This window comes from Homarus americanus, unplaced genomic scaffold (assembly GCF_018991925.1).
Source record: "Homarus americanus isolate GMGI-L3 unplaced genomic scaffold, GMGI_Hamer_2.0 scaffold18703, whole genome shotgun sequence".
NCBI classification, from domain to species: Eukaryota; Metazoa; Arthropoda; class Malacostraca; order Decapoda; family Nephropidae; genus Homarus; species Homarus americanus.
This window is the reverse complement of record NW_024749779.1, coordinates 2,738,891-2,754,881: the sequence shown is the minus strand read 5'-3', so window position 1 is coordinate 2,754,881 and position 15,991 is coordinate 2,738,891. Positions and strand designations below refer to the sequence as shown.

Genomic DNA, 15,991 nt, shown 5'->3' with positions numbered 1-15,991 from the left:
CTAGGTGGTTGGTTGACTAGGTGGCTGGTTAACTGGGAGGCTGGGTAACTGGTTGGTTGACTGGATGGCTGGTTGACTGGGTGGCTTGTTGACTGGTGTGCCGTTAGAGCTGGTGACTGGAGAACCGTTAGTAGAGAATGGTGGGTGGGTGGTTGGTTGACTAGGTGGTTGGTTGACTAGGTGGCTGGTTAACTGGGAGGCTGGGTAACTAGTTGGTTGACTGGGTGGCTGGTTGGCTGGTGTACCGTTAGTGATGGTGACTTAGTGGCTGACAGGTTAACTGGTCAACAGGCTGACTGAGGGTACCGTTATTGGTACAGGGAAAATTCCTTAGTATTCATGTGTGATGTTAATAAAAGTGTCCAAGATCGGGAGAGAACTGACACGCACACACACACACACACAGAGACACAGACACAGACACACACACACACACACAGACACACACACACACACACGCACATAACACAACTAAAGACCCCCATCACATACACACATCTCAAAACCCCCACCCCACACAACAACAACCACGATAATTAACGAGACCCTTAGCAACAGAGATTAGACATTTATTATCCAGCATGCGGCGACCCAAACGCTCCCACCAGGTGCTCGTAATCACCAATTCAGTGTCGTTAAATCCTCCTCTACGTCTCCTCCCCCTAACCCCCTATCTCAATTTCTCCCCAGCCCCCTTCTATCCCCCCTCCTCTCTCCTCCCTACCTCCCCGCAGCCCCCTAGCGAGCGCATCGTGAGGGTGGTGGGTTTAGGACTCGATCTCCTTGGCTGGGAGACCTCGGCCTGGGACAAGAATGCTGGAGGCTTCTTGGTGGGGGAGGGGGGTGGTGGAGAGAGACGCATCGAGTTTCCGGAGATGTTAAACAGGCTCTCTGGTCAACTAGATACTTATAGCTCTTAATAGGAGAAGGTTAATTGGAGGTTGCAGAGTTATTTGTGGTTTCTTGATGAAATTGACGGTGTTGCAAGAACAGGATTAGTACGAAGGTAGATTATTGATGTGAGAGAAGGAAAGGAGGAGGGTTAGACAACTTCCGATGACGTCAGCAGACACAGCAGTTTACTGGGATGTTGCATGACCTCACACCTGTTGTCCCCTTCCTCACACCTGTTGTCTCCTCCCTCACACGTGTTGTTCCTTCCCTTATACGTGTTTGTGCCACCTCTCACACCTTCTGTTCCCTCCCCCATACCTGCTGTCTCCTCCCCTACACCTGTTGTCCTCTTCCTCACAGGTGTTGTTCTCTCCATCATATATTTTGTCTTTTCCTTCACACCTGTTGTCCTCTTCCTCGCATCTGTTATCCTTTTCCTCACAGATGTTGTTCCTTCCCTCACACTTTCTGTCCACTCCCTCATACCTGTTTTCCTCCTCTTCGCAGGTGTTGAGGTTTCACTTCCTTCCCACAGGTACTGATGTAACCTTTCCCATCCCACGGCACACCCCCTTTCCCTGTTAACCATCCCCGAAGAGGTCTCTCCTCCCCACCGTACCCCTCCTTCACCTATTACGTCGTCATACCCTTCTCACCTTACATCTTCCCTTACACCTGCCCCTTCTCCAGTCACCTACCATCATACAAGACCACCCCCTCCTTTCACATACCACCCTTTTAGCATTCCTGTTTCTCTCCTTTCTCACTCCCCGAATCTGCCTCCCCCCACTTTCCCCTTCCTTCCCTACCTTCTGATGCCGCCCCATCACTCTTCAGTCGTTTGTAAGTCACTTTATACTTACAATGGTATCAGCTTCCTAGTGTGGAGTTAAGTGCCGTCAACTATATCATTAGTTATGGCTAAAACTAGACTTCCTGGACGAGCCGTGTCTTTCTCTCCTCCCTCATGACAACTGTTGTGTAGACGCATATCTTTACGGGTGTTGAGCAGCTATTTTTTGGCATAGTCTGCATGGTTCATCTTCATCGTCGTCCTCAGACAACTGCTGTGTCAACACGTGCCTCACCTCGTAATAAATAGGTATTTTCTGAGACCTTCCTTTTGGTTACTTCTCTTAGGAGGTGTTGAACACCGTTTCTGGGTTGTAAAATAACAAACATCTTCCCATGTTTGGCCGATGAATATTGAAATCTGGCGGATCATACCGAAAGCGTAGCCGTGACTACATCTGGCCAGTTGGGATTAATGTTGAAGTTCTGGGAAGCTTTAATCTCAGCAGAATTGATGACATGAAAATGTAGTGGCTGAATAAAAAGGAGAATGTTACCCAGGTGCTTGCCAGATGGGACTCAATTATCCAAACGTGAACTTGCTGGCTTATATTAAAAGACAAACAATCTGGGATTTAAAATTATGCATCTTTTGCGAAAAAATTGTTAAGGAAATGATATACTTGGTGGAATTCATTTCAAACTTCACCGCTCTCTTCTACTTCAGGACAAAATTCATCCAGAAATCTATGTTATTCTTGCGAAATATTCCATTTTTGGTCTTGGTTTTCGTAGAATTACTTCATCACGAGGAAGATATGGAAAATATTGTTCATACGACTACTATACACGGTCATCAAACAGCGTACTCTACCAAACTTAATTGTAAAGACGATAATAAAGAACAAACACGTAACTAACATGAGGCAGAAGAGGGACACAGGCTAGTCAAGATATTCAAGATAATTCCACTGAACACCATTGCTGTTCATTTTTCATAGCTTATTGAAGTATATACAGGTACGCTCAAAACAGTCTCTAATAACAAGAAAGCTATCTAAAGAGGAAATAATAAAGAAATAGATGAAGCCGCTCCAAATTCCTTCTTACCCGACCTGACACAAGCCGTTGAGAGACGCGTGAAGACTTGAAACGCTGTGTATGGGTATTACTGCAAGTCATGGCTGGATCATCAATATATTAAGTTCTCAGAGAAGCTTAACAACTGATTTAAAACGTTTCTGTATTGGATGGACATAATATCTATAGTGAACACCTTTGTTTTCTTTTTGTATATTTGTTTTAATTAAGGGTCAAAAGTCCTGCCGAAGAAGGAGGAAAAATTATGTGTTTTGATTTGATGAAGCGACCAGCAAAGTTAACAATAGTAATCCTCAATTATTATTACATCTGTTTAATTAAGGTTCACAGCAACGATTTCTGTCTTATTGTGAGAAAATGGTTGTGTCTAATAATTTAATTCATCCCATGCCAAGCACAAATAAGTCCCATTGTGGGGTACACTGTTTTTTTGCTATTATTTTATGGCCTTTTTAGCGTGTGATGAAGTTCATACACTTCAATAACATCTATGTTTATATGATGCTTCGTAACGGGATAATTAGGATGATATAGTGATCCTCAGCACAACACTGGTCGAGGATAAGAACCGACCTCATGATATGATTCCTCGTAATAGTACTGTCGGTAGGTTCTCCAAGTAACAATGTATGAGGATCGGATGCATTAGAGCCATAAAAACAAATAATAATAATAATAATAATATATAACAGTGAAAAGGGGAATCTAAAATTCTACAATTCTGTTGGAAGTCTAAAGTAAATTTTATATTCATGGCTAAAGTAAATTTGATGTCGGTTTATATATAATGTACCTGAATGGCATTACTCCTTTAGGTGATCAAATTTTAGCGAAAAATTAGCCGATTGCGGGAGAATCAGGTGTGTGTGTGTGTGTGTGTGTGTGTGTGTGTGTGTGTGTGTGTGTGTGAGAGAAACTCGACCAAAGGCAACTCTTCAACGAGGTGGATCATGATCGCTTGAAATGGTTAGATGTCGTTGAGCCTTATGCATTCTCTATATTAGGAGCCTGTATGCCTCGTGAGTTTTAATAAAACTTAAATTTTAATAATTAGTCAGTTTTCCCTCCATCGACTGGTCTCTGGGATATATTCCAAGCCTTTTCACTGTAGATAAGAGTTGCTTTGTCACCCGCAACCAGAAAAAATAAGTCGCAGAGTTTCCACCTGCTCAGCTTTCTGTAAATACTTGATGTACCCTTGAACTGATTTTAGTCTGCCTTGTCTTTGGTGATAATATTTGGTTTATTTTTATTTTCACACTTCACCACACGATAATGGTACTGTACATGAAACCTCAGTCAATGATGTTTAGTTTCTGTAGAGATAAAGTGAGGCTTCAGGATGTCAGGGGCTCCGCCTTACCAGATCGTTGCTCTGGTCTCTGGTGGACACTTATGTGGTCCCTACACTTCTGACAACTGTGAGAGAGGAGGTCAACCTCCTCACCCTCTCACTAGTGCTTATATAGTATTGTTGCACATAACTTATAACTCAAATACTGCAGTGCCTCTTAATAAAATGGATTACACACCAGAGAGAAAATTCATTGTTTTGTTAAACCTTATGCAGGAAATATAATATCAGGTTAATAATTATCAGGCATTGAATTGCGTTATTCTATTTAAAACAACACAAGGGAATTTTACAGTTTAAAGGGAGAATAATACGACTAAATAAAAATAAAAGGAGCGCTAAGACTCAAGATCAGAGACATGATAAAAGGAACATCAAGGGGAGGAGGGTTTGCTGGAGGTCAGTGGATTGGGTACATTAGTTCACCATTAAACTAGAGCAGCTGAACAGTAACAGAGAAAACGTGAGTCATGGCATGACCCGTTCATCATGGTAGTTGGTGATGAAATATCTCTATGGGCACAACAATGAGACAGCACAGAGAGGCTACAGTTAACGTTAAACAGATCAGGAGGAGGCTAACAGGTAGGTTGTCAGTCCAGCGAGTGGTATAAAAACAAATATAAGTTTAGGCTGTCTAGTCATGTTAGAACTCACATTAAAGCAGTCATAGAAAGTCATTCAGAGAGTGTTGTTTTCGTGTCTTCACTCTCATCATGCAACACAACATCCCTCCACAACAATGTCACGGCATAATTTTCATTATTATAATGATGAATGATCTACTTAAAAGAAAATCATTGCGTTAAGGTCAGCCAACCCTATACACTGACTATTCTTATATATATATATATATATATATATATATATATATATATATATATATATATATATATATATATATATATATATATATATATATATATATATATATATTGTTCCAGTCTCATTTAAGCATCCAACAGTTGTTTTCAAGGCTACATCTTAGCAATCTAGAGGGTGAATGCTTGAAGGTGTATTTTGTGTCCTTCTGAAAACTTGAGGAAAATTTTACGCGCAGTTTTTAGTTTTAAATACTTTACTTCTTACAACAATTGTTTTTTACAAAAAGAGTGCCAGTAAATAATGACACGGGAGGCAGAAAACAATGTAATAAGCACCTGCACGCAAGGAAAAATTATCCAAATATTTCTTGAATGTTTCCTTACTCCCTTCTCTGAGGTGAGGGATCTCACAAACATAACCCACCAGTGGCAGTAGCTCCTCACACACAAACACACTTCGTGGTCCAACGACCATCTTCTCGGAGTAATGAGTTTTATGGCACCCTGAAGTTCCTTGTAGGAGCCAAGGAAGGTCCCGGGACCTGAAAATCCGGGTTTTTAGTAATTTTTCCTTGTATCCATTCTGGGATTGCCTTGACTGGAGCGCCGACGACAACCCGCTGTGGAAACTGACGTCACCCCTTATCTTAGAAATTGTCTTATCGTACTTACTCATACGTGTCGTCGTTTATGTTCGCCGAGTTACTTTGGGAACCTAAAACAAATGTAAATTTAAATGTCTTACGATTTGTTCTAATACTCGGCCGACCAAATTTAGCCTTATTAAAGTCAACCTAGTTAGGTTTGATTGGATTCGGTTAAGTACTTCTTTGATTATTTGGGATCGTGTCCCTGTATATCCGCCTTTCTGCCTCTCTCATCTTTCTTTTCCCCTGTCTCTATTTTTCTTTCTCTCTTCATCATTTCCCCCCCTCTCTCTCTCTCTCTCTTCATCTTTCCTCTTTCTCCTTTTCTATCATTCTTGCTTCTCTTTAACAACGGCGAGTGAAGAACAGTAGCCATATCATAGATGGTAGAGAAAAAGAGGCTGGCTACCTCTCGTCCACACAAGCATCGGACTCCACCACTACCATCACCCTAGCGAGCTATGGCCTCCACCCTCTCACGCTCTGTGCCTCGCAGCTCCTGGTTGACAAACGATCGCTTATGCATTTATGTTTTTGCTGTAATTGCCGCTGACTGGAGCTGTGCTGGTAATTCTCTTCACGATTCATGTGTCGGGTTCAAGGAGGAAGTCTTTTTCGTTATAGTTTATCGATGATCTATGGCCGTTTCTGTTGTCCAGTTGGTAGTGTTCGAATGTTGTTAGGTTGCTAAATTGCAAGTGTTCGAATTTTAGTATATCGAAAATTTTTGAGTTGTTTCGAATGTCGGTACCGAGCCTAGTTTCAAGTGTTTGAATTTTACTACAATGCATAATTAAGGTGTTCGAATAGTTGTTCATTACCTAGTTGAGGGCGTTCAAATATTCGTTCAAAACCAAACTTTGGGGTGTTCACTTATGATTACACTACCCAATTGTAGGTATCCGAAGCTCTATGTACAGTGAATTATTAAACTATCTTCCCAGTTCTGGATAAACGTATCACGGAATACTCTCGCCTTCCGACACGCTCTCAGGGACATTTTTGTACAGTTGGCGGTCCTGGAGAGAACTGTTCCCCAGTTTCCAGGGCATCTCTATTGTCCATTTATCATGACTGTGAAATATATAAGTTTTCACCTTAACTGTTTTGAGTTGTTTTGAATCATGATATGCTTCAAAATCCGTATAGAGTGAGTTTTGTGTCTCAGATGAATCATGTATTCAAACTGTTTATATATAGTCGAGGTAAATCATTATGTTTCGCCAGCTTTAAGAAAATCATCAGACAAAACTGGGAAGATAGCTCGTTGTTAGCATGAAAATCTCCCTTTTTTTTAATATACAATAACAACCCAATTTGCCAATGAATTGTGTATTTATAAGACGATAACTATAATTAGCACTCGGTTTACATTCCGAATAAAAAGATAAAAACAATTTCATAGTATAAAGGTTTCAATTCTTTTCACCAAACTACAAAAGAAAAAGAGAAAGAGTTGAAGGTGGATGTTGAGGCTCTTGGAAAGTTTATCATAGTGGAAGTTACCAAGACTTTCCATACATTATAGTTAAGAAGTTACAGCAAAAAGCAAGATATACTAATAAAGAATTTTTTATTTATTTTTTGTCAGGCTATAGCAGGTCAATATTGGCTTCGCTTGTGGCTCTGCAGACATGGAAGCGGTATTTGTCGATACACTATTCCACCATTTTCAACAAATTTGAAAAATTTAAAGGAAAAAATACGTGACGCTGTTCAAATGTATCAAGTGAAACAGAATACCACTTCAATATCTGCAGAGCAACGAAAAGAGCTCATATTGTATTTATATGCCTTGAAGATTAAAATATTGAGTTCTTCTTCATAAATATATCTTATAAATACATCTTGCTTTTCATGTATCTTTGTTAGTTACTACGTAGAGAAAATTAATTAAAATCGTGATGTTCATTTGTTATCAGGTGATATTTCCCTCACTCCTCAAACTTGCATATTTACAAACACAAATACCAAATACACGCTCATACTATATATATTTGCAAGAAGACTAAAAACATTACCTCAAAACTTCCAATAATTAACCACAAACAAGTACACCAGCAGAACGGGAAAGGGAACACAAGCAGAGGAAAAAACACCGAGATTCTTGAACATGTATGAAGGAGTGAAATTCATCAGGTGTCGACCACACAGTAACCCCACAAGGCCAGGAGGTCTCGTGGCTGGCAGCGGCACAACACACAGAAACGATGATGTCACTCTATCTCATTTACTGACACATTGTTTATACAGCTGAATGAAGTGGACAGCCTTCTGGTCTCCTGACACCTAGTAGACATGAGACGCTCTACTTTTCCAATATGCTTTTCCAAACTGAATATTTTCTTATTAATGTTTCCCTTGGGCTCCAGTATGTGAGTAAGGTGATTTTTTTTTTTTTGCTCCCTCGGTATTGCCAAACCAAGATTAATTTGTCTTTAGGATTTCCCAGTTAATGTTAATATATATTAATGTCAAACGTGTGTGTGCAGCATTTAAACTTGGTTACTTCACGTCCTCCATCCAGCTATTTTCCGTCTTACCTGACCAATTAAAGGTTTGTCAACTCCAACGCTCTCTAAATCCCCCTTCGCTTTTCTCAACCACCCAGGCTACCAGATACACACAAGGAGAGAGAGAGTGTGTGCACGGTAACAAACTGGCTAGACACTCCCATGGGAACCTGTACACGGGTCAGACAAATGCGTTTTTGTTCTGAAAGTAATTTCTTACCAGTAAACAGTTAAACCTAGAAAGTCTCTATGATAATCGACGTAGATAATTACTATAATTATATGAGAGTAACCGGAAAGTAGGCAACACTTGACCGTAATTCCAAGGTCAAGTTCTCTTGTTGTTGTTAGTGAAAAAAAAACTGAAGAACTATGATTATACCTTAAAGCTTTTTGTCACAGTTATAATCGTTCACATCGACCCCAATCTTATGAGCGGATGGTAATGTGTGGAGGACCCTGGATAACTGGATAAAGAGAGACTCCAGATTTGAAGAAAGAAAAAGAGCGTTATTAAGGGAAAAGGAAAATTTGACATGATGCCTCTTTAAGTCTGTTGTTTGTCTGTCTTGATGTATTTTTTGGGGGTAAAACGTTACCCCCCCCCCCTCGCTTTCTGTTACTCTCCCTCTCTCTCCCTTATTTCCCCCTCTTTCCCTCACTCCCTTACTCTTTATGTATTTCTTCCTCTTTCTCTCTCCCACTTGCTCTTTGTCTCTATATTTATCAATAAGTCACGATTTACCCATATTGCTTTATATCTCTCCTACTTACCTGTCATTCCCTCTCTCACACACACACACATCTATGCAATACTTAGGCTGTAACTATAAACACAGTCAGTAAACAAATGTGTGTCAACTAGTATATCACAATTGCCGCTCGTCAGCCACACACCGTCAGCAGGGGAAAGGCTAGGCGGTCATGAACTCTATTTTCCGCACTATTTATTCTTAACCCCGAAATAAACAGAGATAAGTAAACAATATTTCCCCAGAAATGTGACGTCAGGATAAGTCTCACTCCCATTTCTCGAATAAAATTAGCGTAAGGAAAAGTAAGATCGTTTTTACGGTAAATAAAAAAAAATGAATAAATAATAGTTGGTAAACCTACTCCGTGGTGTTCAAATTTAGATCATATTTGACGGTCCATTTGAGAACTCCAACGACCACGCCCTGAACTATCACGTTTATAATAATATGTAGAATAACTCTGTTGACAAATTATAAATTGATGTTATAATTATCACTATAATTTGTGTATCCAAGAACCAGCAGTGTTGTTAAAGAGAAAATTATCTGTAAATAGGTTGTCGTTAAAAATAATTGTACAAGCAAATGTTGTTGTTTTTTTTGATGAAAATAATTGACGAAAAGTGAAATTCACGTTTCTTTGCACAAGCAGCGATGGCTTGATCTATTCGAGACCCTCATGGCCTAGGAAATCCAGACTGTCTCTCTCTGTCTCTTTCTATGCTGGTGTGACTCCAGTTCGTAAACAAAAGTGTGGGTCATGTAAAACAAATTCTAACTCAGTGGAATTAACTTTGGATATTCTATTCATTATCTACAGTGGTCTATCCATTTAATCCATCACTTGTTTTTTTTTTTGACCAGTGACGTTCTTATTGCGAAATCTTGAGAGAGAGAGGCACACGTACCGCTGTGTTTGCAAGCATAGCAGAAGGTGACAGCAGGCACGTGAGGGACACAAAGAAGTGTTGACTCAGAGTGTTGGGGCTGTGCTGAGTAACTCGTCGCCTGCTTCATCTTAACAACACTAAATGACAATTCAAAATGGTATATGAATTTCAACAGTTATCGGTTCAATAATTAAGAGGCTTGGTATTCCATGGATAATCTTTTAATAGTACACAATAGCAGAGTCCATATACCACTTCCAAAATAACTACATGGAAGTGTGTACGATTTTGTAGAATACTTTGATATATATATTTATATATACGTATATAAAACAGGGGCAAAGACCATGCAATTTTCTTAACACGTTCCCGATCAGTACTAGTGTGTTACGAGAAGAAGAGTAGAATTATTGAGAATGAGGGAGCAATATCACTCACGAACTGCCCCATTATAGTTCACCTTACCAGACTGGCTTAAAAAAAATGAGCAAAGTAAACCAACTCACTGGGGTGAACGTGGAGCCAGTTTTTTTGTATTTATTTGTTATTGTGAATTAGAAAAGAATTAAAGAAAAGATAAGCTGACCTAACTTGTACCTTTCATCGTTACCTTTCGACCAGTTTTCAAAAGAATTTAGCTCAAAGGTGTTCCTGTGTTTTAGATACTCAATGCGCCTGACATCACTTGTACAGTTTCACCATTGCATAACATTACACAATCTTATTCACACGCGCACACACACACACACACACACACACACACACACACACACACACACACGTTCTATAGATTGGTTTTTGATAATGAGATCACCTACTTATTTTTTTCCAATTTAAGATGTACGTGTGTGATAAAGATGAATTCTTTGGTGATGCTTGTTAGAGATTTACAATAACTCCCACATAACACACGAGGCGAATTACATTTTGATTCACTGCTTTACTGTTTCAAAGTCTCATTCAACTCTGTATGTGAATGATACGATCTGTCTCAATATTTCAGTCCTCGAACTCATTCTCTGTCTATAAAATATCTAGTTTCTTTTTGTATCTGTCTATCTAACCTTATCTATTTGCCCGTCTGTCTATGTATCTTTCTACCTGTCTGTCTATTCATCTATTTAACTTAACTATCTATCTATCTATCTATCTATCTGTCTGTCTGTAATGTATGTATGTATGTATGTATGTATGTATGTGTGTATGTATGTATGTATGTATGTATGTATGTGTATGTATGTATGTATGTATGTGTGTATGTATGTATGTATGTATGTATGGTTATTTTTCCATCTCCCATTCAGTCTGCCTGGCACTACCCCCTGACTCCTACTACAGGTATTACTTTAACATGAAGCATTCGGTGCGTGACGACACTTGACCGACCTTGACGCCTTGACAGACTTTCCCTGCAACTCCTTCACAGCTGAGACAAGTGCTGCAGCCTACCTCACAGCTGAGACAAGTGCTGCAGCCTACCTCACAGCTGAGACAAGTGCTGCAGCCTACCTCACAGCTGAGACAAGTGCTGCAGCCTACCTCACAGCTGAGACAAGTGCTGCAGCCTACCTCACAGCTGAGACAAATGCTGCAGCCTACCTCACACAATGAGACAAGTGTTGCAGCCTACCTCACAGCTGAGACAAGTGCTGCAGCCTACCTCACAGCTGAGACAAATGCTGCAGCCTACATCACAGCTGAGACAAGTGCTGCAGCCTACATCACAGCTGAGACAAGTGCTGCAGCCTACCTCACAGCTGAGACAAGTGCTGCAGCCTACATCACAGCTGAGACAAGTGCTGCAGCCTACATCACAGCTGAGACAAGTGCTGGTGCCCACCTCACAGCTGAGACAAGTGCTGCAGCCTACCCACATGCTGAGACAAATGCTGCTACCTCACACATTGAGACAAGTGTTGCAGCCCACCTCCACTGAGACAAGTGCTGCAGCCCACCTCACACCTGACACAAGTGCACCAGCCCACCTCACAGCTACCATAAGTGCAGCAGCCCACCACACAGTTGCCATAAGTGTAGCAGCCCACCTCACACTTGACATAAGTGTAGCAACCCACCTCACACTTGCCTTAAGTGTAGCAACCCACCTCACACTTGCCATAAGTGTAGTAGCCCACCTCACACCTGACACAAGTGCAGCAGCCCACCTCACACTTGCCATAAGTGTAGTAGCCCACCTCCCACTTGCCATAATAACAGCCCACCTCACACTTGCCTTAAGTGTAGTAGCTCCCCTCACACAAGTGCAACCCACCTCACACTTGCCATAAAGTGTAGTAGCCCACCTCCCACTCTGCCATAATAACAGCCCACCACACTTGCCTTAAGTGTAGTAGCCCCTCACACCTGACACACAAGTGCAGCAACCCACCTCACATGCCATAAGTGTAGTAACCCACCTCACACTTGCCTTAAGTGTAGTAGCCCACTCACACCTGACACAAGTGCAGCAGCCCACCCCACACTTGCCATAAGTGTAGTAGCCCACCCTCCCACTTGGCCATAATAACAGCCCACCCTACACTTGCCTTAAGTGTAGTAGCTCCCCTCACACAAGTGCAGCAACCACCTCACACTTGCCATAAGTGTAGTAGCCCACCTCCCACTTGCCATAATAATAACAGCCTCCACCTCACACTTGCCTTAAGTGTAGTAGCCCCTCACACCTGGACAAGTGCAGCAACCCACCTCACATGCCATAAGTGTAGCAACCCACCTCACACTTGCCTTAAGTGTAGCAGCCCACCTCACACTTGCCTTAAGTGTAGTAGCCCCTCACCTGACACAAGTGCAGCAACCCACCCTCACATGCCATAAGTAGCAACCCACCTCACACTTGCCTTAAGTGTAGTAGCCCACTCCTCATTAATTTGCCTTAAGTGTAGTAGCCCCTCACACCTGACACAAGTTTCAGCAACCCACCTCACACTCTGCTAAGTGTAGTAGCCCACCTCCCCACTTGCCATAATAACAGCCCACCTCATTAATTCTGCCATAAGTGTAGTAGCCCACCTCACACTTCTGCCATAATAACAGCCTACCTCACACTTGCCATAAGTGTAGTAGCCCACCTCACACTTGCCATAACAACAGCCCACCTCACACTTGCCATAAGTGTAGCAACCCACCTCCACTTGCCATAAGTGTAGTAGCCCACCTCCCACTTGCCATAAGTGTAGTAGCCCACCCTTTTCACACACGACACAATCGCAGCAGCTCACCACAGCTACCATAAGTGCAACAGCCCACCTCACAGCTCTCATAAGTGCAGCCAACCTCACAGCTGCCATAAGTGCAGCAGCCCACTTCACAGCTACAGTAAGTGCAGCAGCCCACCTCACAGCTGCCATAAGTGTAGCAACTCACCTCATACTTGCCATAAGTGTAGCAGCCCACCTCACAGCTGATACCATGTTCCACACACCTGCCATACGTGTAGCAGTCTCCCACACCCTTACCATACATATAGCTGCCTCTCCTTCACCTACCATACTTGTAGCAGTCTCCGCCACTCCCACAATACCTATAGCAGTCTCCTCCACACCTGTCATACTTGTAGCAGTCTCCGCCACTCCCACAATACCTATAGCAGTCTCCTCCACACCTGTCATATTTGTAGCAGTCTCCGCCACTCCCACAATACTTATAGCAGTCTCCCCCACACCTACCATACTTGTAGTAGTCTCCCCCACACCTGTCATACATGTAGCAGTCTCCGCCACTCCCACAATACTTATAGCAGTCTCCCCCACACCTACCATACTTGTAGTAGTCTCCCCCACACCTGTCATACTTGTAGCAGTTTCCGCCACACCCACAATGCGTGTAGCAGTCTCCCCCACACCTACAATACGTGTAGCAGCCTCCCACACACCTACCATACTTGTAGCTCACTCCCACAATACCTATAGCAGTCTCCCCCACACCCGTCATATTTGTAGCAGTCTCCGCCACTCCCACAATACCCATAGCAGTCGCCCCCACACCTGCCATACGCGTAACAATCTCCCTCACACCAGCCACCATACTCTTTGCCACACCTATCAGAGGTTTAGTAACCTCCCCATAGCTGACTCAAGTATAGCAGCCTCCCTACACCTGACACAAATGTAATAGGATCCTCCACACCTGCAAAAAGTGTAGAAGCATCCTCAATACCCGACTCAAGGATAGAAACCTTTCCAGAACTAAATAAACCTTTAATGTATGTGACGCTAATGTAACAGCTTCCCCCAGACCTTTCCCAGAGTAGAGAGAGAGAGAGAGAGAGAGAGAGAGAGAGAGAGAGAGAGAGCCTTATAATGTGTCTCGAGAGCACAGTAAACAAAGATAATGTGTGTTCAACGTAAACAAAGTAATGCTGTATGGGTGATGAGATCTTAGTGGATATGAATAAGTCGTTGTGACGGCGTCCTTTTATTCACAAGATTGAAGGAAGTTGAGCTGCTTTCTCTAATCTCAGAGTTATACAGGCCAGTAGATGGACGATCCTAGATGCACTTTTATCGTGTATTGTTACGAGAGTGTGTGACTTGTTCTGCTCATTTTACGTAACATTTAATGATGACTTGTGAGGAAATTCTGAAGAAAGTGTAATTATATCTGGGCAGGATTAAACAATAAACACAGATATGAAACAACGTTGAGTAATAGAATAGAGAATTGTATTTCATTCTTTTATAATTTTACTTGTGGAGAAATTTCGTACATAAACAATCTTGATATATTGGCTTATATCCTTTTTCAATTCACGTTTCAGCTGAAGTATTACTATAATTCATACTATGATTTGCGAGATACATACAAGGACACATATTCATCTGCTCTGTCATGTATCGTGTGTATCTAATCCAACAGAGGCGGTTCAGGGACAGTGCAGTAACTCTTAGTATAGAGCATCTTCAGTCCTTGCACATCCTCGTATTCTACTTATTGTTACTGAGTTGTCATATACATTCGCAACCTTTTAATTTAGATTGAGCTTCATTCCTGATCTTCCTTTTAATTAGAAACCTGATGTATTGGTTCAAATCACTGATATAAATAGTTCAAAATCTAAAACTATAGGAGTAGCAGAAAGAGAGTCACCCGTGTACTGTTTCAGTCTACAAATCATAAATATCAGAGTTTAAACCGCTGATGTACAGTCCCAGTTCAGATTCAATGTCCATAGGTTTCTTTCCCCAACTGAAGTCCAGCGGGATCCAATTTTCCAGTGAAGAGGATGGATTCTATCACTGATGACCCCTGATCGATGCCACGTTAAGATATACAATTTCTTACAATTATCTGTCCCCCACTGAGGTACAGCAACGTATTAGTGATAGACCATTAATTTATGACTTGTATTTACGTGTAACTTTATATGACACTATCTAACACGAGTCTCATAAATGTAACTTAAAAACTCTACCGCCGTCACTTGCTAGACTGTGCCCCATGTGGATATAATTCATCTAGTTTCTTATTTTTTTAGCCACGGTGGTAAGATCTTTTTAATGAAACACATAATTCTTCTGTAAACCGTAACTACAACTGAAAAACTGACGAATAGTTCTTTACCAATGTATGAAAATGAATATCAACGTTGCGTCTCATCTTTCAAAATATTGTACATTTTTCAAAGTAAAGTCGTGACTTACCTTCTCACATGCACAACACACACACACACACAAATCACTATTGCTCACTCATTACTGTATTTGCACTACAATACGACAGGAGAGGCAGGCAGTCTCCCAACCACCATAACAATAGAAGCACGTGACGCCCACCTTCACTAAAGAGCCCAGTAGATCCTGCCTTCCACGACGTCCACAGACACACTGACTTGCAAGGCCGCCCGGACTCCTGGTTTTGAGGCAACGCTGCCAACGTTGTATCGGCTCGTCGATCGTGTTACGGACCTGCTCTATTTTTACTCGGTGTCTTACGAGTTTCCGGTCATTCAGAAAAGTCATGATGTAGCTTATTTTAAAGAAGACATCATTCCCCTTTAATTCCAGTCTTTTAGATAATTACAGGCCATTATTCCTCAGTAAATCCAGTCTATCAAAGGACAACATTTTTCTCAAAGAAATCTGATAGTGGATTCTATGGCAGGAGAATGTACCTGGCTTGGCCACTATACATTCACTATGAAAGTGATAAAATAACGGAAACTGGCGTATCTTGTTACAGACAAGGACGTCTCGCTGTAGTGT

At 41.6% G+C, this 15,991-nt stretch overlaps 1 protein-coding gene across 1 annotated transcript in view; it reads right to left on the bottom strand.

The window, feature by feature from the left end:
• Positions 1–15,630, bottom strand: part of LOC121853776 (serine/arginine repetitive matrix protein 1-like) — a 40,078-nt gene extending 24,448 nt beyond the window's left edge. Inside the window, exon 1 of the mRNA XM_042348133.1 lies at positions 15,563–15,630. The gene's annotated coding sequence lies outside the window, so the exon portion shown is untranslated. The remainder of the gene's footprint in view (positions 1–15,562) is intronic.
• Positions 15,631–15,991: the final 361 nt, after the last annotated feature.